The sequence below is a fragment of the Myotis myotis genome, unplaced genomic scaffold (assembly GCF_014108235.1).
Source record: "Myotis myotis isolate mMyoMyo1 unplaced genomic scaffold, mMyoMyo1.p scaffold_m19_p_4, whole genome shotgun sequence".
In the NCBI taxonomy this organism is placed as follows: domain Eukaryota; kingdom Metazoa; phylum Chordata; class Mammalia; order Chiroptera; family Vespertilionidae; genus Myotis; species Myotis myotis.
In genome coordinates this window covers 48,552,664-48,575,536 of record NW_023416346.1, presented here as the reverse complement: position 1 = coordinate 48,575,536, position 22,873 = coordinate 48,552,664, and the positions used below count along the sequence as shown (strand labels likewise).

The 22,873-nt window shown below is 42.5% G+C and overlaps 1 long non-coding RNA gene across 1 annotated transcript in view; it reads right to left on the bottom strand.

The window, feature by feature from the left end:
- Positions 1-343: 343 nt before the first annotated feature.
- LOC118654702 overlaps positions 344-22,873 on the bottom strand; it is a 157,638-nt gene continuing 135,108 nt past the window's right edge. The window contains exons 3-4 of the long non-coding RNA XR_004967027.1: positions 16,955-17,035; positions 344-781 (exon numbers count right to left, since the gene is read on the bottom strand). This is a non-coding gene — a long non-coding RNA (uncharacterized LOC118654702). The remainder of the gene's footprint in view (positions 782-16,954; positions 17,036-22,873) is intronic.

The window sequence follows — 22,873 nt, the reverse complement described above, 5'->3', positions numbered from 1 at the left end:
TTTAAAGCTGGCTTATATTATTTATATTCTTAGAGTTTGCTTTCCTGTAAAAACAGCACCACAATAATTTCATATTCTAAAATTTTTTCATCTATCCCTCTTCAACCTGTATTCATTGTCTTATCCAAGAAGCAGTATAAGATAGTGGCTATGTGTATTGTGTTCAGAGTCAGAAGACCTGTGTTGTATTTCAGCTCTGTGATCATAGGGCAAGTTATTTACTTCTCTGTACTTCAGCATCTGCATGTATAAAATGAGTATAGTAATAGTAGCTACATCATAGGGTTGTTGTGAAGACTGAAGAACTCAATAAATGAAAACACATGGCACAGTGCCTGAAAAATTACTTATTTAATGACAGCTTTTATCATTCCTAAGCTACAGAATATAACATAACTTGGATTGTGTGACAACATGAAGTCATGACAGGTTCTGTATGACTTAGTTCAGAGATAACAAGAACATTGAAGATATTGACATACATAAGTAATATTTTAATTTCTTGTACACTACTGCATTTTCATTGTATCTTATCCAAAATTCATGTAATTACTTTCCTGAAAATCAGAAATCCCTTTACCTTTTCATCCCAGGTACAAGCTGAGCTCTCCTAAGCCAGTGGGGACTCCACAAAGACAGCAACACAAGCAAGTGACCTAGTCAGTTGATTTGCATTCATTAAAGTTCCAACCAAAATTTTCAGATGGTTTTCAGGGCATCAGATCCAAGGGGGGGAAATGTTTCTAGTAGCAGGTCTTAGATTTTTCAGCTCCTGTGAGAACTTGAGGGGAAAAAATATTTGCATTTTAGCTTGGATTTCACCAAGTCCTAGAAAACAAGTTTCTCTGAAAGAGAGCTATTTTTCTTTGAGAACTATCTCCACTATGCCGTGGAAATATATTAACTCTTCACCATTAGAATACAGTAATAGAAATGACAAGAGCATAAAGAATTCCTTCAAAAACAGTTGGTTTATGTGTTCTCAAACTCTCTTTAAAAAAAGAATAGTAAGGCATTGGAGATGAGATTTCACCCTTTTCAGAAAATGACACCACATGGAAAGCTGAATACATCTCTCTGCATGAGACGATATTAGTGGCCTAGAAATAGAACTTAGAAAAATGAAGCTCACAGTCATAAATAGACAAGTGAAGGTTTGGAAGTGCAGGGAGGGGATTTAATCAGGAAAACAGTCTTTCACTTTTAATGGTTTTTCATAGCAAAGCCACCGAGGAGCTTAAAAAGAGGACTAATTAAAACAGAGGGACAGAGGGTGAAATAAATGATTCTTGTATCAGTGCTGCTGAAATGCAGGAAAAGTACACTGGCATATTTGCTTCTGAAGAAAATTATAAACCTTTTTGTGTGAACCTCAACCCAAGATGCACCGTTAGAATGTTTATTCTAGTTAGAACCATGCTGCATAGGAAATGACCATGGAGGTGACCAACAGAGTAAGACATAATTTAATAGACTGTCTTAGGAGGTCTGTCTGCTGTTGAATTGGCTGCTTTCACACAGCACGTGGATCTGGATTTTTTGTGAACTTTGCAGATGACTAAACCAGAGTGTTGCCCAAAATTTGGTGCTGGTAGCCTATGCCAATTCAGCAGTGATGTAATTTGATGATTAAGAGCACAAGCTTTGGAGTTAGATCTACCTGAGTTTTAGTTTCTCCTTTCTTCTTGGCTTTCCTTCCTCCCATAGGTGTTTATTGAGTGCCAAGGAATATACAGGCACTGTGCTAAAGAGTAGAGATATAATGTGGAAAAAACTAGGTATGGTTTTGCCCCTTTAGAGTTTATAGCCTCCTTAGTGGATGAGCAAAATGTAAAATAAATATAAATTTTAGGAATTGCTATGGAAGAAGCAAACAGGGTTTGGTGATAGGGGTAAACAGGGAGTGTGTAATCAGGTAGTGTGGTAAGTTTGACTACTTAACTCACTTTCCAAACTTACCCTCTCTTAGCCTAACATTATCTTGCCTGTAAGCTAGGGTAACAATATACCTTCTTTATAGTTTGTGTGTGTGTGTGTGTGTGTGTGTGTGTGTGTGTGTGTGTGTGTGTGAAAATTTAAAAAAGTGATGGGCAAAGAGGGGGGAAATGGGGGACATCTGTAATAGTGTCAACAATAAAAAAGAGGTGATGCATAGGCAGTGCATAGGTCAGTTCTTGGCACTCAGTACAACCATTGCTACTGCTATTCTATTATTAACAAGGCTAGTGGCACTAAACCTTCTCTTCTCCAAACTAATATCCTAGGTCCTTTAGCTATTCTTTTCCTAAAATGCTTTCCTGATCTCTTGCTGTTTTGGTTTTCTTCTTTGCAGACATTGAGGCTGGGCTTTTTAGTACTATTGCCATAGTCTCATAACCTAGCACTGGGAGAGGACACAATTAAGATTTTGAGAGAGTTGCCAGTGGCAAAGATGAAATGCAAACATATTGGCAGTGCGAGCCAGTGTCAGAATAGCTAGCAAGATATTTATTGTTCAGTATTTCTCTAGTAACCTTTCAGTGTTGCTCACTTGATCAGTGGATGTTTTCCTTCCCAAGTTTAACCAAGATTATCTCTCCCTACTAAAAGCTATTTACATAGGAGCTGCAACATTTAATTACATTGATGCACAAATGACTAATTTGGCTTACCATGTGGGCTTGAACTGGCTGACCCCACACCCACATTGTTGGCTTTAGGCACCAAATGACTCTGGAGTGCATATATTAGTATGCTATGTGACTAGCAATATTTGTTTTCTCCAGTATTTTTGTCCTATGGGAAAACCTGATAAGCTCACTTCTGTCTTTATTCCATGTTGGGTGGAATAACCAGTAAAATAGAAAACAGAATTATCACAGCAGCGGGGAAGAAGCATTAGTTCATGGAAATGGAAAAAAAAAGTCTGGGGTTTTTAGTGGGCTTCAAGATTATTATGTATTGAATGTTTTAGAAGCCACATGATGCTGTTGGCATGCTTCAGCTTCTTCCTCAGTAAAATAAGGTTAATAACATTCTTTGCTTCACAGGGTTGTGAAGGATTAAGTGAGTTAATAAGTGAGTGGTTCTTGGAACAATGCCTTTCATGTTACAAGTATTCAAAAAGTGTCATTGTCTTAGAGTATGAGATTAAGTCTGTGCTTATTAAAATCTATGCTCTGGATCAAGGGAAGTGACAGTCTGTTGCATGTGGTGCAGGCAAAAGAATTAGATCCAGTTCTTGGTGTCATACAGGCATGTTTTGTTTGTAAAACCAAATACTATTTTATTTTACTATTAATTAAGCTCCAGAATTTATTCAGATTTTACCAGGATCGTTTTCAAATTGTGGTAAAATACTAGTATAGATAATAAAATGTATCACTTTAGTCATTTTTATTTTTTATTTTTTAATTTTTTTTAATCTTTTTTTTTAAAATATATTTTATTGATTTTTTTACAGAGAGGAAGGGAGAGAGATAGAGAGTTAGAAACATCGATGAGAGAGAAACATCGACCAGCTGCCTCCTGCACATCTCCCACTGTGGATGTGCCTGCAACCCAGGTACATGCCCTTGACCGGAATCGAACCTGGGAACTTTCAGTCAACAGGCCGACGCTCTATCCACTGAGCCAAACCGGTTTCAGCCACTTTAGTCATTTTTAAGTGTCTACTTTAATGGCATTAAGGATATTCACATTGTTCTCCAACTATCTTCACCACCCATCTCTAGAACTTTTTGTTCTTCCTCAAATGAAACTCTGTACCCATTAAAAAATACCTCCTCATTCATCTCTGCCCCCTACCCCTGGTAATTATAATTCTTATATCTGTATTTATGAATTTTATTACTCTTAGTACCTCATATAAGTGGAATAGAAAAATATTTGTCCTTTTGTGTCTGACATTTCACTTAGCATAATGTTTTTTCAAAGTTCATCCATGTAGTAGCATGTGTAGGTATTTTCCTTTTTAAGGCTGAGTAGTGTTCCATTGTATGGCTATACCACATATGTTTATCCACTAATCTGTTGATGGACATTTGGGTTGTTTTTACCTTTTGGCTATTTTGAATAATGCTGCTATGAACATGAGTGTACAAATCTGTTTGAATCCCTGCTTTAAAATCTATGGGGTATACACCCAGAAGTGGAATTGCTGGTCCATATGGTAATTCTTTGCTAATTTTTTAAAACTGCCATACTGTTTTCCACAGTGGCTTTACTATTTTACATCTCTACCAGTAATGAAAAAGAGTTCCAATTTCTCACCAATGACTATTTTTAAAGGCTTTCAAATTAGTTGCCAACACATAAAAAGGAAATTTCACATCTGTCAACACTATTTTCCTTTATGTCAAGGGCTGAGAGCAGGATGCTATTTGCTTTAATTTCAGATTGAAGGTCCAGGAAGTAGCACCAAGGCCAAGGAATAGAGGTTCTAAGGAAGTGAATTTGGACTCAGTTTGAAGCACTTGCAGCACAGTGGGCTTCCTTGGAAAGCAGAGTTACCAGTCATCTCTTGGGGCCTTACCTGTCAGGGATATTGCAGAGAAGATTGGTAAGCTCAGGGGAAGTTTGAAATAGAAGGCCTCTTGGCCTCATCCAATTTATTAAAACACATCACACACTAGAAATACAATTAAGCAACAGGAGTGGTTTCATGAATGCTTTAGAACATCATGCTTTTATAATCACTATTCCTCTAACTGTAGGATATTTCTATTTTAATAGTTGGAAAACCTTAAGTCCCCAAGAATGAATGTGTCTCTTAAACCTCCAATAACAAATCTATCTCTAAAGGAAGAATTTTTATGGATTTATGTATGGGCACTATAAGAATATTTTGGCTGCACTGGCTCATTACCTAATTCACCTATAAATTCTGGTTGTAGGAACTTATAAGAAAGCTTTTTTAATACTCTTGGTTAAATTTGAGGTCTGTAATCTTGCTTTCGCCTACTTGCTCGGCTTTGCCATGCAAAGCTTTTCTACAATGATGGATGGCCCCTATTTTTAATGGACATGTGAAGATGGAAGATATGATTGATTTAGAGGGCTCTGAAATAAAATTGTCTCCTTAGGAATGTTTATTTTAGCACAAAGGGAATAAGAAATCCTCTCCAGCATCTGTAGGATGAGAAATTAGCTCATTTCTCCCAATGGCAGTGGGGCAGCCCATTGACATCTATTCATAAATTGAATGCATCTTGTTGCTTGTTTCAAAGGCTTTGGCCTCAGCATACTTAATGAGAAATTTAATCCTGCAGTCATTCACTAGTTGTGTGAAGAGTTAATGATCCATTCTTGACAACAGGGATCCTCCAGAACTTTATTAGCCTTGAAATCATTAGCTCTCATTAAACATTAGAAAAATTGACATTTCTTGGCCAGAGGTTAGCACTGGTCAATGCTACCCTAAGGGAAAGGAGATTAGAGAATTAGATGAAAAGAGAGAGGAAAATAGATACAAAGTTTTCATTGCCTATGATCCCAGGAAAGCTGAGTACTAACAGTGCAGAGGTCTCTTGCCCTCCTGCCCTCCTACAGGAGTCTGAAATAGTGGCAGTAGGCAGTGTCAGAGAGTTCTTCAAAAGTAAGAGCTTTGAGGATGCCCTAAGTTTGTGGGGCACATGAATATAGAAGGTGGGGACCAGAAGAGGCCTGAACCTAAGAGGACCTTGCCTTTTTTCATTGTAAGTGACTTGATGTCAACAACACTCTCACCTCTTTCATTTGTCTCTACTTCCCAACAGGCAGTAAAATGCAGCTTTAAGAACTCCAACTCCAGAGAGCAGTTGGGTTCCAATATCAGCTCTGCCAAGTACTACCTGTATGCTCTCATGCAATTATTTAACCTCTTTGGATTTTAATTTATTCATTTGTTAGTGCAGGAAATCATGACAGCAGGACACGTAAGATTGTTGTGAGTATCAAATGTGATAATGCACAAAAGAAACAATCAAATGTTGGCTAAGGAGAAAAGAATATGCCAATAACATTTTCTGTCAATAGTACAGTATAAACACAATAAAAATCTAACTGCTCTGCTTAACACAGAAGTGGCCTTAAAGGAGCTTAGATAGTATGATTCAAAATTATTGGGCAGTTACCCTGCATAAAATATTTACTTTATTCTCTATCACAGAGTGAAATTTCATTAAGATTTCATTTTCTTGTCTACTTTCTAGTCTTCAGAAGTAGCTTTCAAAAATGAAAAGAAAGAAGGAAAAAGGAAACCTCTGTGGGAGGGAATACTGTAAGCCATTACTAGACAATTCATCAATTAAACAAAAAATCTTATTAAGGGTTAATTGACACTAGCTAGAAATAACCTTTTAGGAGCAACATCTAGGCTAAGGATTGGAAGAATCAGAAGTATCTGGAAATGGATAAGGGGAATGAGGGATGAAACAAATATTGCCAATCACACATCTTTGCCCAGTAGTTCATCAAGAGTTTAGAACATTTAGGGAAGCGGGAAATTTTGGTAAGAACCAAAGTGAACAACAAAATGTTTATAAGCAAGGGACACAACCTCTGGCTATGTGTCTTTTCCTTGGCTGAGATGAACTAACCTCTCAATGTCTTGGTGTCCCTGTCTCTGGGATGCCGGTCTGCATTGAGCCATCTACCAAGATGCCAAATAGTCAGGCTATGTGTTGCTAGCTGGTACAGAAGCCAAGCTGCTTTTCATGTTTTTCCGTCTGAGCAAAGAAGGAGGCAGCTGTCACATGACCAGAGTGTGAAGGCCAAGAGCCAGTCTAGGATCAAGCTACCGGAAGGCCTTTTCCCATAGGGTCTGACTCTGGAACACTGTTTATTTATTTATTTATTTATTTATTTATTTATTTATTTAAATATATTTTATTGATTTTTTACAGAGAGGAAGGGAGAGGCATAGAGAGTTAGAAACATCGATGAGAGAGAAACATCGATCAGCTGCCTCCTGCACATCTCCTACTGGGGATGTGTCCGCAACCCAGGTACATGCCCTTGACCGGAATCGAACCCGGGACCCTTCAGTCCGCAGGCCAACGCTCCATCCACTGAGCCAAACCGGTTTCGGCAGATTTGCGGTTGTGTGTGTGTGTGTGTGTGTGTGTGTGTGTGCGCGTGTGTGTGTGCGTGTTTTCTTTTTTTTTTTTTTTAATGTCTTCACCTATTTTTTACTGCCTGCCTACTGGCAACTGGTATTCCCAGTCCATCTGCACCCAAATTCAGTATCCCTCAGTTAAAGAACAAAGTAGTTTAAGCCATTTAAATCCTTAGCAAAAATTTCCCACTAGTGTTTGCTCTCCATCATACTTTCACAGACATATCTGGGTGTGGTATGATTCTAGTTAGGTTTATTATAAAAATTCAATGGAAATATTGGTTTCTGATTAGATATTCTATCGGCAATTTAAGTAACTACCTGTGTTACTAGCTATTTGGTTACCAGCTCTGGGGTGAAGATCTGAGTGCCTGGAAATTGCTAATAGGTGTAGCTGGTTATGGCTGACAGCGTCTGAAATTCGTGTTGCTTCTACCAGCTTTTGCATTTTAATTCTGTTATCAACAAATAAGGACAGAAAGCCAGGTTTCCTTTTAAAATTCATTTTAGGAGCTACTACCTTGTGATTTTCTCTTTAAGAAGTAAGCAGGAGCCCTGGCTGGTGTTGCTCAGTGGTTGAAGCATCAGCCTGCACACCAAAGGATCGTGGGTTCGATTCCCGGTCCAGGGCACATACCTGGGTGTCAGGTTCTATCCCTCGTCCCAGTCCAAGCACATGTGGGAGACGACCAATTGATGTGTCTGTCCCACATCGATGTTTCTCTCCCTCTTCTCTCTCTTCTCCCCTCCCTCCCTTCCTCTCTCTAAAAATCAATGGGGAGAATATACTCAGGTGAGGATTAAAAAAAAAGAAGTAGGCTGGGTAGATGCTGCTAGCACATTAGAACCATCCAGTGGATAATAAACTAAACATGGCTTAGGCGTTTTATGATGGTACATGTCTGTATGTTGTGCTGAGGAGTGTGCTAGAGCAGTGGTCTCCAAAATGGTGTGCTGAAAGAAAATATTAGAAATTCTAGTGATATATTAACTTTCATTAAATGAAATGAATTAAGATGCACTGTGTTTATATTAGATAGTCTCATGCCATCTAAGATTTACAGGGTATCCTGAAGAAAGGGTAATAATTCCATAACTAGAAAGTCATTGATTTGCATTCAGAACATTGCAATTTACATATGTCCAGATCAGAGAATTTATGAATCATATTAACTTATTCTAATTAAATAAACCCCCACAAAATGGATATGTTGCTTAATAAATATTTCTTCAAAGCAACTGTGAATTGAAGACCATACTTATAAACACAAATGAGCAACAACAACAAAAGAACTGGCACCTTTCCTATTTGTGGCATGAACTTTTCATCAGCTATTGATTTATCATAAAACAGTGGTGATCTAATACATTTGGAAAAGCAGTGTCCAAAAGCAAAACAAAATTATTAAGAAGAGTAGTCAAAAAAATTGTTGATTATCATTCATGATCATATCTTATCCTAAGTGTACATTTTGCCTTGAGATATTAGTGAATCACAATGGAGCATGTACAAAATTTATAGATAAGCAAATTTACATATATTTGGACATATCCTCCAATTTTTTTTTTTTGCAATGTGGTGCATGATCCCTGCCTTTTTGCTGGGTGTAGGTCTGGTCTATTGGAAACTTAATCCTAAGAATTGCTTAAGATAGAAAAATCCTTCCTCCACATCTTCTCCCCTTCTCTTCCTCTGGCTTTACTCCATCTCCTCCTTCTGTTTGTTTCCCCAGATCTTTAGTTCCATATTATCCCAGTATTTCTATCCCCACCTCCACCTGCTCTGTCAAATCAATAATCTTCTCTATATATTATCAGTTATATTTACTCATTAAAAACTCATAGTAGTTTTATAGTCTGGCTCTTGATACTAATATTTCTCTTCAAAGGGACTCTGCCCCCTTTTCCTAGAACATAATTAATTTTAAGTAATTCTATAAAATAATGACTTCTTTAAGAATAATGTCCAATTGTTTTTCTAGTCTACATTGTATTGCTGATTTAAAAAATATTCCTCCTTATGGGCTCATAGTATAGTATATATTTTTAAAAGGACTCTAGTCAAGTTGAAGACATGACCCATTGAAGCAATGATGACACTATTAATAGTAAAGTAAGTAATCATTCAATTTATTAGATTCAAAGGAACTCTAAGGTGCTCTCCAAATAACAGATATAATGGTTTGGTTGTGTATTAATCAGGAGTATTTCAGTTGTGTGTAAGAAAAAACACACACACCTCCAACCTGTTTGGGAAGAAAAAGTGACTCATAACTAAACAGTCCAGAGATATATTTGGTATCAAGTATAGTTTGATCAAGGTGTTCCATCCAGATCATGAGTAATATGTTTCTATCTCTGGGTTCTGGCCTTCTCTATGTCAGTGTTGTTCTCAGCCAAGTTTTTCTGAAATGCTGAGGAAGATGGCCATGTATATCTCTAGACTTACATCTTACTAGTGTGTTAACCCTAGCAGTAATTTCAATTAATATCTTAAGATTTACTCTTGTTGTCCAGACCTGGGATACTTGCTTTTCCATGAAATCAGGGGATGAAGTCAGCCTTATCCAAACAACATGAACCTGAGAGTCAATGACTTAATTTTTTTTTCTTGATTTTATGTAAGCTCACTAGACCCACAAAGTCTGAAGTTGTGACTTAAAAACATTGATATGAAGGTTATTAATCTCCCTGTGTTGTCTTGGAAACAAAGATTAAGATGTTTACCATCTCTCCAGAAATTCCCATCTCTCTTTTCACCCCACCTATTAAAGTGGGTTCTCTTACAACTGGGGATAGGAAATATGTTTTGAAGTCCTGGAAGATCAACTGGGGAGGGAAATCTTCAATAATGTTTTCACTCTCATTAAGTCCAGATTGAACATATTATGATACAAGTATTGATATATTATGAAAACAGAATTATTGACAAATCTCAGCAGGGACTGAAACATACACAGGATGATGAACACTGCTCTTTGGGCTGAAATTTCACAAACAGCCTGAACTGTGTGTGGGAAAAAGGAAGAAGGGTCAGGAGATGGGATTATCATCAGTAGGATTTTTTCGGCCTATCCCAGCTGCCATTTGTTAATTGTATTCAGTTCTCATCACTGTTGGTAAAGAAGGGCAACTGGAATTATGAATTTAAAATCTTCCAGCTTTTAAATTCATTTTTAACCAATGACTAATTGGCTAGCACAATTGGTTTTGTGTTGCATTTTAAATAGCTTTTTGGCTTTGTTCCACCACCTAATACAATATAGATTATTCCCTGACAGCCTGGCAGAGCTAATACAATTATTGAGTTTCCTTAGACATGTTTTATATTATCTACTTAAAAGAATCCTATTTCCTTGCTGTAATTGAATCTAACTTGGACCTTAACTATCTTAAATGAGACAGTTTAAAGACAAAAGGATAAACTGTAGATGGGCTAAGGTGCTTGCTACCTGTGTCCCCCGTGAGCATATTCTGTGTAATCTATGTCAGAGGTTACAGCCCCCAGTTCTGCATCCTTATGTCCCCAGGGATGTCTGTGGATAGCTTCAGGCTATTTCCATTGATGTTTCTGTTATTATATTTATAGGAAGAGATCTTGAGGTGACATTTAGTTAATTTTCTACCTCCTGGTAGGAACTACTGTACATTGGGACTATTCCAGCAGACCATGTCCCAAGTTCAAAACTCTGCCTGAGTAAGGTCTTTCAGCCTCTCTCTGCCCTACCCTATAATTCACAATAGTGTACATTACGATTTTCTCTCAGCAAGTTCTTTTTTATATCTGATTTAAGTTACTGACAGTGTAACTTAGTGCTCAATTTTCCTTAGTAGAGATTTACAATCTACACTAATAAAAGATAAAAATAGTAATTGGCGTACGGCGCTACCCTTTTCATTGGCTAATCAGGGCTATATGCAAATTAACTGCCAACAAAGATGGCAGCTAATTTGCATATGTAGGCACAATGCAGGGAGGCGAAAGGGAAAGCAGGAAGAAGCCCCCTGCCACTGACAGTGATCGGAAACCGAGGGGGGAGCTAAGAGGTGGGGGGCAGGGCAAAGGCAGCCCCCCAGCCATGATCGGAGAATCAGGAGCCTTTGCTGCCCTGGCCAGTGATAGCAGGAAGTAAGGGTGGAGCCAGCGATGGGAGCTGGGCACGGTCGAAGCTGGCAGTCGCGGGAGCTAGGGGTCCCTTGCCTGAGCCTAAAGCGGAGCCCACAATCGCGGGGCCGCTGCAGCTGCGGGTCCCCACTGCCCGAGCCGGACGCCTCAGCCAGAGGTGTCCTGCAGGGGCAGGGGCGGGGGCAGAGCCTGCGGGATCACGACGCCCCCCGCTGCCACTGCGGGTCCCCGCTGCCCGGGCCGGATGCCTAGGCCAGAGGCATTAGGCCTGGGCAGGGGCAGAGCGGGAGATCGCGGGGAGCTGGGAGTCCCCTGCCCAGGCCTAATGCCTTGGCCAGAGGCGTTAGGCCTGGGCAGGGGCGGAGCCTGCAACCGCGGGGAGCTGGGGATCCCCTGCCCAGGCCTGACACCTCTGCCGGAGGCCTCAGGCCTGGTCAAGGGGCTGATCTGGTGATTGGTGATCGGAGGGTGATGAGGGTCAACTCCTCTGGCCGAGGCATCAGGCCTGGGTGGGGGGCGGAGCCGGGGATTGGAGGGATATGATGGTCCCCTTGCCCAGGCCTGAAGCCTGGGTCAGAGGCGTCAGGCTTGGGCGAGGGGTGGAGCAAGCGATCAGAGGGAAATGGGGGTCCCCTGCCCAGGCATGATTCCTGGGCCAGAGGCCTCAGGCCTGGGCGGGGGTCAGAGCCAGTGATCGGGGGGAGATGGGGGTCCCCTGTCCAAGCCTGACACCTCTGGCGGAGGCGTCAGGCCTGGGCAAGGGGCAGAGCCAGCAATCGGAGGGGTCTGGGGGTCCCCTGCCCAGGCCTGACGCCTGGGCCAGAGGCATCAGGCCTGGGCTGGGGGCAGAACCAGTGATGGGGGGAAATGAGGGTCCCCTGCCCAGGCCTGACACCTCTGTCAGAAGCTTCAGGCCTGGGCAAGGGGCCGATCCTGCGATTGGAGGGTGATGGGGGTCAACGCCTGAGGGCTCCCAGTATGTGAGAGGGGGCAGGCTGGGCTGAGGGACACTCGCCCCCCCCCCCCACCCAGTGCACGAATTTCATGCACCGGGCCCCTAGTGTTAACGTAAAAAGCCATTGAAACCTGTAAGGAATTTTTGTGAGTTTATTTGAGCCAAACTGTTAATATATGCCGGGAGGCAGAATCTCAATAAATTGTGATAATGCTCTGGAGAATGGCGGGTTACATCTGTATTTATACATTGCAATCAAAGGAAAGGGACATAGGTGGGTTACATGATATCCATTGGTGATATACTAGAGAGGTGGGAGAAAGCAAAGTGGGGAAACCCCTGGGATTGGATAAAAAGTAAAATGATAGACACACACTTAGGTGGGTGCAGGAAAAATTAACATGATAATGAAGGAATTTGTGCTATCTGTCATGGCACCCAGCACATTAGGTTGTGCCCCAAGGGGTCCAGAAAAAGGGAAGTTACAACTTACCCGGACATTTCAAAGGGTATGTTATTATAGACTAGAGGCCTGGTGCACAAAATTCATGCATGGAGGGGAGGTTCCCTAAGCCCAGCCTGCACCTTCTCCAATTGGGGACCCCTTGGGGGATGTCCGACATCCCTCTCACAATCTGGGACTCCTGGCTCCTAACTACTCACCTGCCTGCCTGCCTGATAGCCCCTAACTGCCTCTGCCTGCCTGCCTGATTGCCCCTAACTGCCCTCCCCTGCCGGCCTGGTTGCCCTCAACTGCCCTCCCCTGCTGGTCTGATCTCGCCCCCAACGGCCCTCCCCTGCTGGCCTAATCCCACCCCCAACTGCCCTCCTCTGCTGGTCAATTTGGTTCTGATTGGTTAGTTTCTATGCCAGTCAGCATCAGAAGCTCTGCCTCCTAGGCAGCCATTGGCTCCCCACAACACCCAGATTTGGATCTGATTGGTCGGTGTCTATGCCAGTCAGCATGAGAAGCTCTGCCTCCTAGGTAGCCATTTGTTCTTCACAGCACCCACATTTGGTTCTGATTGGTTGATTCTTATGCCAGTCAGCATCTCCGGGCCTATCTCTGGGCCTGATCAGAGAGGCAGGGCTGAACAGCAGCCCCTACTTGTCAGGGAAAGAAAGAAAAGCCAGGCTGCTGGCAAGCTCAGAAAGAAAGAGGGAGAGAAAGAGAGAGGCAAGTACTGATCAACAGCTGCCACTGAGGCTGTGGATCAGACCCTACCTCTCTCTCTGGGTCTCAAACCCCTGGGCAGTCAGTGCTAGGTTGCCAGGTTGCAATGGGGTAGTCAGTGATGGGTCGCACTGACTGAAGGACTTCCAGGTTGGTCAGCCTTCAGTCGTGATCAGTTGTTACAACCCTGGCCTTTTATATATTAGGATGCAAAAAGATAGACTCAGTTAAGGTAAAGGTTGACCTTGTCAGTGAAGATACTGACCTAGGATTTAATTACCGACCATAATTGCTTTTAGTTAAAGTTTAATTTCAGACCATCCTTTGTGATTACTTTAGGTCTCTGAGTTTGCAAGACTGCCATGCAGGCCTTCCCTGAGCTTGTCAGGTTAGCATGTGGCCCCTTTTGTCCACAACAATTTTATCTTCCTTTTCATGTGATGAATGGTAAATGATGCCTTATAATTCCTGGAATCCACAGATAAGTCATTCTTTGGTCTTTCCTGATAAAACTGTTCCATTTCCTTTATTTTTTTTCTTTTAGACATTAGTTTTTAATATGTGTTAATAAGCTATCTACTCTCCTTGCTCCCTCCCCCACTGGTTCTCCACATCTTCTGAAGTTGTAGAGCCAAGAATTGGTGCCTATTATCACAGCCAGAATAGGTGCATACAGAGACTTCTGGGGAATCAGGAAAAGACAGTCAGTCTGACTGAGAATCATGCCAGTAGAGACATGGCCCACAAAGGGAAATAATGCAACTCTGTAGTTTGGGTAACATCAAATGAGCTTGGAGAATTGCACTATTTGTATGAATAACATACATAATTACAAACTTTTCAGATTCTTTCAGAAAATTACATCAGCCACTCACAGCAGGGAGGTTTATGCCTCCCACTCATTCATATGTCACCTCAATGTAAGCTAGCTCTCATATTGGTCACATAAAACAACCACAGTGGTTTCCATTCCCAGGTGGGTGATAGTTTGTTGGAGAGAATCAATGTTGTAGTCTCCATCCCCCAATTTTATTTTCATTAAGCAAGTAGGCAGAGTCTAATTTAGCAACGAAAACAATTTCTGGCCCATAGCCCTCAGGATTGTTTTACTTTTGGACTGGCCATTTATTTATTTAACCAACATATGTAGTGTTACTTATGTGCCAGGTACTTTTCTAAATGCTTTGTAAATATTAATTTATGTAATCTTCATGAAAATCCCAGGAGGTAGTTAAGCTATCTAATAATAGACAAACATGGTAATTAACCGTAACTTCGCTACCCTTCCCATTGGCTAATCAGTGAGATATGCAAATTAACTGCCAACCAAGATGGCGGCTGGCAGCCAGGCAACTGAAGCAAACAGGACGCTTGCTTGCTCCAGTGAAGGAGGAAGCCAAAGTTCCCCGCCTGCTGCTGCCAGTCTCTGAGCTTGCACTCTAAGAAACTATGTTGCAAATATAGAAGCTAAACAAAACCCAGAAACCTGCTTTCAGCCAGCCGGGATCTCAGAGCTGGAGTTGCAACAAAGTTTCAAATACAGAAGGTAAACAAAGCCCAGAAACCTGCTTTCAGCATCCGAGGTCTCAGAGCTGGAGCCGAGCCTCAGAGCTAAAGCTGGCTCTGAGCTCCAGTGACAGCCATAGAAGGTAAATAAATCCCAGAATAAAAAAGAAAAAAGAAAAAAAAGAGAGGTTGGGAGCGTCAGTCACCCGCCAGCCTGGAAATGGCCCTCAGCACCTCACCCAGACTGGCCAGGCACCCCAGTGGGGACCCCCACCCTGAAGGGGGTGTGACCAGCTACAAACAGCCATCATCCCCTCATCCAGGCTGGCCAGGCACCCAAGCGGGACCCACACCCTGATCCGGGACACCCTTCAGGGCAAACCAACCAGCCCCCACCCATGCACCAGGCCTCTATCCTATATAGTAAAAGGGTAATATGCCTCCCAGCACTGGGATCAGTGGAGCCGCGAGGCCTCCCGAATCCGGGATCAGCGGAGCCGTGAGGCCTCACGCCCAGGATCAGCAGAGCCGCAAGGCCTCCTAGCACCGGGATCAGCTGAGCAGCGAGGCCTCCTGGCCCCGGTGTCAAATGGAGCAGCGAGGTCTCCCAGCACCAGGATCAGCGGAGCAGCGAGGCCTCCTGGCCCCTGGAGCAGCGTGACAGGGAGCAGCACCCAAACCCCCTTATAGCCCTGCAGCTCTCTGTGTGACGGGGGGGGGGGGGGACCACAACCTCCCTATTTGCCCTGCTCTGTTCCTGACAGGGGACAGCGCCCCAAACCCCTGATTGGCCCTGCTCTGTGCCTGATAGGGGGGAGCTCCCCAACCCCCTGATCGGCTCTGCTCTGTGTGTGACGGGGTGGAGCAGCAACCTCCCCATCGGCCCTGCCCTGAGTGTGACGGGGGGAGTGCCCCAACCCCCTGATCGGCCCTGCTCTGTGTGTGACAGGGGGCGGTGCCCCAACTCCCCTATCGGCCCTACTCTGTGCATGGCAGGGGTGGCACCACAACCCCCTGATCCGCCCTGCTCTGTGCGTGACAGGGGGTGGCGCCACAACCTCCCCATTGACCCTGCCTTGACTGTGACAGGGGGCAGTGCCCCAATCCCCCAATTGGCCCTACCCTGAGTGTGACTGAGGGTGGCATCGCAACCTCCTGATCCGCCCTGCTCTGTACATGACAGGGGGCAGCGCCCCAACTCCCCAATCGGCCCTGCTCTGAGCCCAACCACGGACTGGGGGGCAGGCACCTAGGGATTTGGCCTGCCCTCTGCTACCCGGGAGCAAGCCTAAGCCAGCAGGTTGTTATCTCCCGAGGGGTCCCAGACTGTGAGAGGGCACAAGTGGGGCTGAGGGATAGCGCCCCCCCTCCCGGCGCCAGTGCACAAATTTTTGTGCACCGGGCCTCTAGTTAATAATAGCCTCATTTCACAGGATAAGTAATGTGTAGCACAGATTTAATAAATAACTTGCCTGAGGTCACAGCATTAATAAGTGGCAGGACTGAGGCAGTTTGATTCCAGGACCTACCTGTTTATCTACTATACTTCTCTGCCTTTTAAAATTTCTTCTCAGTCCCACCTTCCAAGCTTACCTCATCTCCAAGACTAGGCTTTGATCTCTCCTAAACTTGTTTTTCTAGTAATTTTCTCTGGCATATTATTCATGTACATAGTGTATGATTCAGGGAGTGGGGTGGCAGGGAGAAATCACCCTGCCTAAATGGTGAGCTCTCTTTTACTTTGTGCATTTTGTTCTTGTGCTCTTTTTTTGCTGCCTTCATTAGGATAAAAGGTTTCTCTCCAACTGCTTAATCAATTGCCTCTTTCCCATGGTAAAAACAGAAAGCCGGGTGAGAAATTTGAGTGATTCTGTTTATTTCTCAGATGGCTGTGATTGGCACAGGCAGAGAGCCTTGCATTTTGCTCTGCTTCCATTACCTACAGTGCCTGTACACTTGAGGTGAGACAAAATGCTCAAGATCAACTCCAACAGAATCTTGGTTGGGGGGTGGGGCGTGTATCTTGTAACGATAAAGATTCCTGGGCTCCGCTCCTGACTAATAGCACATATTAGCACACATATTAGCAACCTCCCCTTCAATGATTCTGGTGCATACCTGCTTGAAATCCACTGTCCTGGTTCCATCCCTAGAGAATTGGTGCAATGGTGTGCTGGTAAATGTTTGACAACCATCTCTCTAAAAGAAAGAAAATAATTCTAATCTGTAGCATTTGCCAATTTCCAGGTGTAAATATTCTCACCATGCTTTATTTCCAACTACATATGTGAAATCACTGAACTCAGAGTTGGGAAGACATGTGCACAGTTGGTTCTTGCAAGCCAGGATAAGCTGACATCTACACACTGGAACGGTGAATGTGAGAGGGTGTGAGTAGGAAGTTGGCAGTAAAATAGAGGCATTGAATGCAGCTAGTAGGTGACAGAGCTGGGATTTGAACTTAACTTTTCTCATTCCAAAGTCCATGCCTTTAACCCCTGCATTTTTCATGCATTTATGCATATTATAGCCAGTTTCAGGCTATATCATTTCCCTTTAGCTTTATCTGTAAAAATTATGTTCATTTTTCAAGGACCAGGTAAGTGGCAATTTCTTCCCCAAAGCCTCCCCTGTATCGTTTTTTCACTCCCAACAGATGTGTACTCTCACATCGCTATGGGATGGAGAGACACAACTATTGGAAGTGTGCACTTTAAGCAGAACCACTCTTCTTAAAATAGGGTAGCATGGTGCAGAAAAGCAGTGGGGCACAGTAAAGAGAGTATGGGTTTTGGATCTAGACATACAAAAACCCAAACCTCAGCTCTAATACTGATCAGCTGTATAGAGAGGAAATCACCTCTTTAAGCCTCAGTCTCCATGACTGTACAATGGGGATAAGAACAACCCTGCAGGATCACTGTAAAGATTAATAGTAATTTATGGGAAGTGCCAGGCACATATTAAATGCCCAATAACTGATGGCTATTATTTTTCCTGTGTTTGCCCTACACCAACAAATGCCATTCATGGCTTCACATCCTAACTTATTTGATATGAAAAGCACATCCTATAGCATAGATTTTACTTTATCAAACTTGAATACCATTTCTCCACTCACCCAACATGAAGGCAGCATTTGAGCTTGTCTTTGGTGACTCTCAGCCTCTCCCTGGCTTTGGTCAGGGCTACTAACCCATCCAGGAACTATGTCCTTAGTTGTCCTTTACCCAGCTAAGTTATAAATTGCAGACTTACCTGATATCCATTCGCCCCTCCTGCCTCATTTTTGTGGCTGTCAGGGCAGTGAGTAAGCAGAAGGGATAAAGTCAGGATTGATGTGGGGCTCATGTCCTATAGTACCAGTGTATCAAAACTCACTTCCCAGGCACTGCAGCCTTTTAAGTGGCAGCCAGTCTCTGTGGGCTGATGAAGCAATGAAGTGGTTGTCAAACAAACAGCTAATACCAACCCATGAACTCCGCCTTTGGTCTGCAGGCAGGAGAGAATCTGATGTGTCTGGAGTTCACAAGCCTCGGCCTGAATCCTCCAGGATGAAGATTGTAAGGCTGGTGTGCTGGAGAATATGCTATTCTACAGAACTCTCTGGTGTCTAAAATCTTTCTGGAATGATCTTCTTTAAGGCATTATTGAAGGCTGCTGCTCAAAGTGGGGCCATTATCTGCTATTGACACCTATGCAGAAATGAGTTTATCAGTTTAATCAGTCATCCAGAAAGGCAGAGTGAGATTCAGAAAAGTGAGGTTTAAAATTGTGACCAGAAGGGGATGATTGGGTTTCAAAACTGGGCAGGGTTACTTAAGGACTTGAATAATAGGGTGGGAGAAGAGGGAAAATATTGGGAGTGATGTGGCTTAGGAGACAAACTTTCTAGACCAGTGGTTGGCAAACTCATTAGTCAACAGAGCCAAATATCAACAGTACAACGATTGAAATTTCTTTTGAGAGCCAAATTTTTTAAACTTAAACTATATAGGTAGGTACATTGTTATTAACTTAATTAGGGTACTCCTAAGCTGGCCTTTGCTAAAAACGTCCTCAATCTGATTGAGGTACGTTCGCTGAGGTCGACCCCTTCCAACTCTCCCATCCTCAACTCTTGCATGAATCGCAAGCGCCTCCCCCGCGCTGAGTATCCCGGAGCCCGCCTGCGCCACCTCTCCCTTTGTACGACTGACCGACACCCCCCACTTCTTCTAACGCCACTTCTTCAAAATAGACCTGCCCAGGCCGAAAACCGACTTCTGCGCATGGGCCACGAAGTTTCAATCGCACTGTACGTGCGTGCTCGCACGAGGTATTTTGTGGAAGAGCCACACTCAAGGGGCCAAAGAGCCGCATATGGCTCGCGAACCATGGTTTGCTGACCACTGGTCTAGACGATGCCATCTTGCCTGAGGCTGATTCTGGGTCTCAGTTTCAGAGCAGTTTCTGAATTGCCAAGCTGCAAATTGTTGGCCTGCACAGAGCAACAATAGATAATGGTCTGACAATACTTGGGCATACTTGTACTTGCTGACAGCCCAGAGACTGGGAGGTTGCAGAGTTGTATTTCAAAGGACTTTTTCAATGCTCACTCTTTCTACCTGTGGATGCAGGGATCCTGGGGATATCACTGAGCCAGAACTAAGGATTTGAATAACACTGAGGGAAGTCAATGCTGACCCCATTTTTTAGAAGCCCTTTAGTTGAGGAGAGTGGTAGCTGGTGAGGGCAGGGACCCAGGATCATGATTGGCTTTAGTTTAACTTCTTCCTTAGACCCACAAATTCAAAGAACCATTTTCATTGTAGCACACTGAAGTCTGTGAGGGATGTGTTTTCTCTCCGTGTAATTCTAATTTTATCTCAACAAGATCTGATTAGTTAGGAATTATCTCAGAAAAAAATTCAAATCAATTTACTAAAACCAAGCAACCACACCCAGAGTCTTCCATCACTGACTTCATAATAAAGACAAAATGCTAGGCACCCAAACCCTCTCTATGAGATGAGTGAAGCTTGATATTTATGCCAAAAACCGTGTCTCCTCTAGGGGACATAAGTACCTCCACAAGCATTCAACATCATTAATCCTCGTTCAGCTTACTGATTATCTTGTCCTCTCCTATTGAGTCTCTGGAGGGATGATATTTTGCTTACTTTGTCCCTCCTATTGCAAGTGCTGAGCTGTTCAGTCCCAATAGCCCTATGCAGATAGGAACTACTATTATCCCCATTTTACTGCTGAGCAAACTGATGCACAGAGAGGCTAAACATCTTGCTCACAGTTGTAAGTGGTAGAAGTAGGCCTTTAAACCTAGTTTTCCCTGGCTCAAGAGTCAAATCTTTTGTTCTATTATATATATTACTGTGATAAGGGCTTTGGCTTAAATTATGTGATACAAAAAAAACCCCTATAAGGTAAGTATTGTTATTCCTTTTATTTTACACATGAGTAGACTGAGACTAGGAGGGGTTATGTGACTTGCCTGAGGTCATATAAAGAATCAGTGGAAGGGCCAGGAGTTGAACCCTGGTAGTCAGATTCCAGAGCATATATGCTTAACTGCTGTGTTCCACCACCTCCTTGAAAGCAATCTCTGATTATTACATGAGGATGAAAAGGCCAGTGAGATTATCAGTGACAACAAGACAGGGAAAAATAGAATAAGAAGCCCCTGTAGATGAGCTTGGGATTGGTAGGTATTGTAATTCAGGTGGACCAATGGAATTCCAGAAAGATTACAAGGAGCAGAAAGCAGGTAACTTAGGTTCAAGTACAGGTAATAAAGCCCAGAAATGTCAGCTAAGGCTGGTAATAGCATAGATACATTAAGTGAAGATATAGCAGTTATCTTCACAGAAGTCAGGAGATATGGGTCCTAGTTTGAGCCCTACCATCACCTCCCTGGAAATAGCAGGCAAGTTAGGTCTCTTTGGGTCTCAGTTTTCCATTAGTAAAATCCAAATTAGAGTCGCTACTCTGTATATCTTACAGAGTTACTGTGAAGATAAAAGAAAATAATAAACATCGAAGTGCTGTTCAAATGTTTTAATTTCTATTAAATTCACTTTTGGGGTAATTAGAACCATTTTCTATGTTTTCACATCATATAGGCATTGCCTGAGTTTATCTGACACTTGGTGATTAATGGACCCAAATGGATCCACATATTGTCTTTAGAAATATCTAGAAATGAGAGTCAACCACTATTCAACAGGTGTCTCCCTGGGATCTTACACTGAGTGACCTGGGCATTAGGCTGAACTGATATTCCATCATTTTTACTGTTGACTCATTTTTTAAATTGCTCATTTGATTAAGGGAGAGGATATTGGAGTGGGCTTTCCTAAATTTGACAGAAAATTTCCTCTTTCCTTTGTTCCTTGAGCTGTTTACTATAATTTTTCTTGCCTCCCCATCCAGGTTACAAATTTAATACCCTAACCTAGCCCCCAACTTTCCCCAGTACTTGAGGGTAACTGAGCTAAGACCCCAAATCCTTACCCTATTTTGGACCTAATTATCAGGAAAGGGAGATGGGGATATTATTACAGCCACCATCACCACTATTTACAAAGCAGTAGGAAGAAAAGTCAACTACTCATTTTAAAGTCTTCTGCTTCTTTGGGACAAAAAAGGTAGTAACTGTGTAGTAGTATTTAATCACCCCTTTGGACTCAGAAGCACATTAGTTTAGTTTGGTGGGCATAAAGGGGAGAAGAGGCTTCACTCCTACTTCCAATTGGTCATCTCTGTCACCCACCATTCATGAACCAGCCAACAGAGTGTGAACTCAGAAGGTCAGAGTGGGCATACTTGAGCATGTTACTGAGAGGAAAATAAAGAAAATAGCCAATATTCATCTCCTTCAAATTGGTTTGCTTATTCATCTTGTAGTTATAACCTGTATTTGGGGCTGTGGCTTTTTGATGCTGGAGAGAGCTCAGATGAATCTGAAACACATTGTTCTGGCCTAGAGTCAACTGACTTTGGAGCCAAGCCCTGTTATAGCTCTTGAGGCAAAGAGAGAATCTTCCACTCTCAATCTGGGCAAGACTGAGCTCCTCATCAGGAGTCAGCTATTTGTTACTGAAGGAGTAGCAGTTAAAGGAATGTTATTGGAATTTCTAAATCTTTCTATTATCTCTCTGCAATTTTGATTTTATTTATTAGATTTTTCTCAACAGTCAATGATCTATCGATTATTACTTTGAAGTCAGATAAAACTCTTACTGGCTATGTGATATTGAGCAGTTCACCTAATCTTTCTGAGCTATAGTTTTGTTTCTGCCCTCTCCAACAGGGTTAATAATGCCCACCTCACAAATATGCATTGAGGATTAAATGAGATGCCATAGGTAAAGAAAACAGCATAGTGCCCTGCCACAGAGTAGACATTCAACAAGTACCAAATCTCTGGCATATTTGACAAGTGACATGATACTTATTTGCCTTAAAAATAAAAACAAAACCTTTCTGCAAAAATAGTGTTTGGCTCGCTACCCAGTAAACTATCTTTTGAAGCTTCAGGGCAGAGAGTCACTTTATTTTTATTTTATTTATTTTTTGTTAATCATCAACAAAAGATATTTTTCCATTGATTTTTTAAATCTTTATTGTTGAGATTATGACAGATGTCCCTCTCCCCCCCCCCACCACCATAGCTGCCTTCCACCCAGTTCCCACCCCACCCCAGGCCCTTGCCACCCTATGTCTATGTCCACAGGTAATGCATACATGCATATAAGATCTTTGTCTAATCTCTTCCCACACCTCCTCACAACCTCTTCCCTCTGAGAATCTTCAGTCTGTTCCCTTTCCATGCCCCTGATTGTATTCCATTCACCAGCTTATTCTGTTCATCAGATTTTTTATTCATTTGATTTTTAGATTCAATTGTTGATAGACATGTATTTGTTGTCACATTGTTGTTCACATTCTTTTTTTTTTATATTTTATTGATTTTTTTTTTACAGAGAGGAAGGGAGAGAGATAGAGAGTTAGAAACATCGATGAGAGAGAACCATTGAT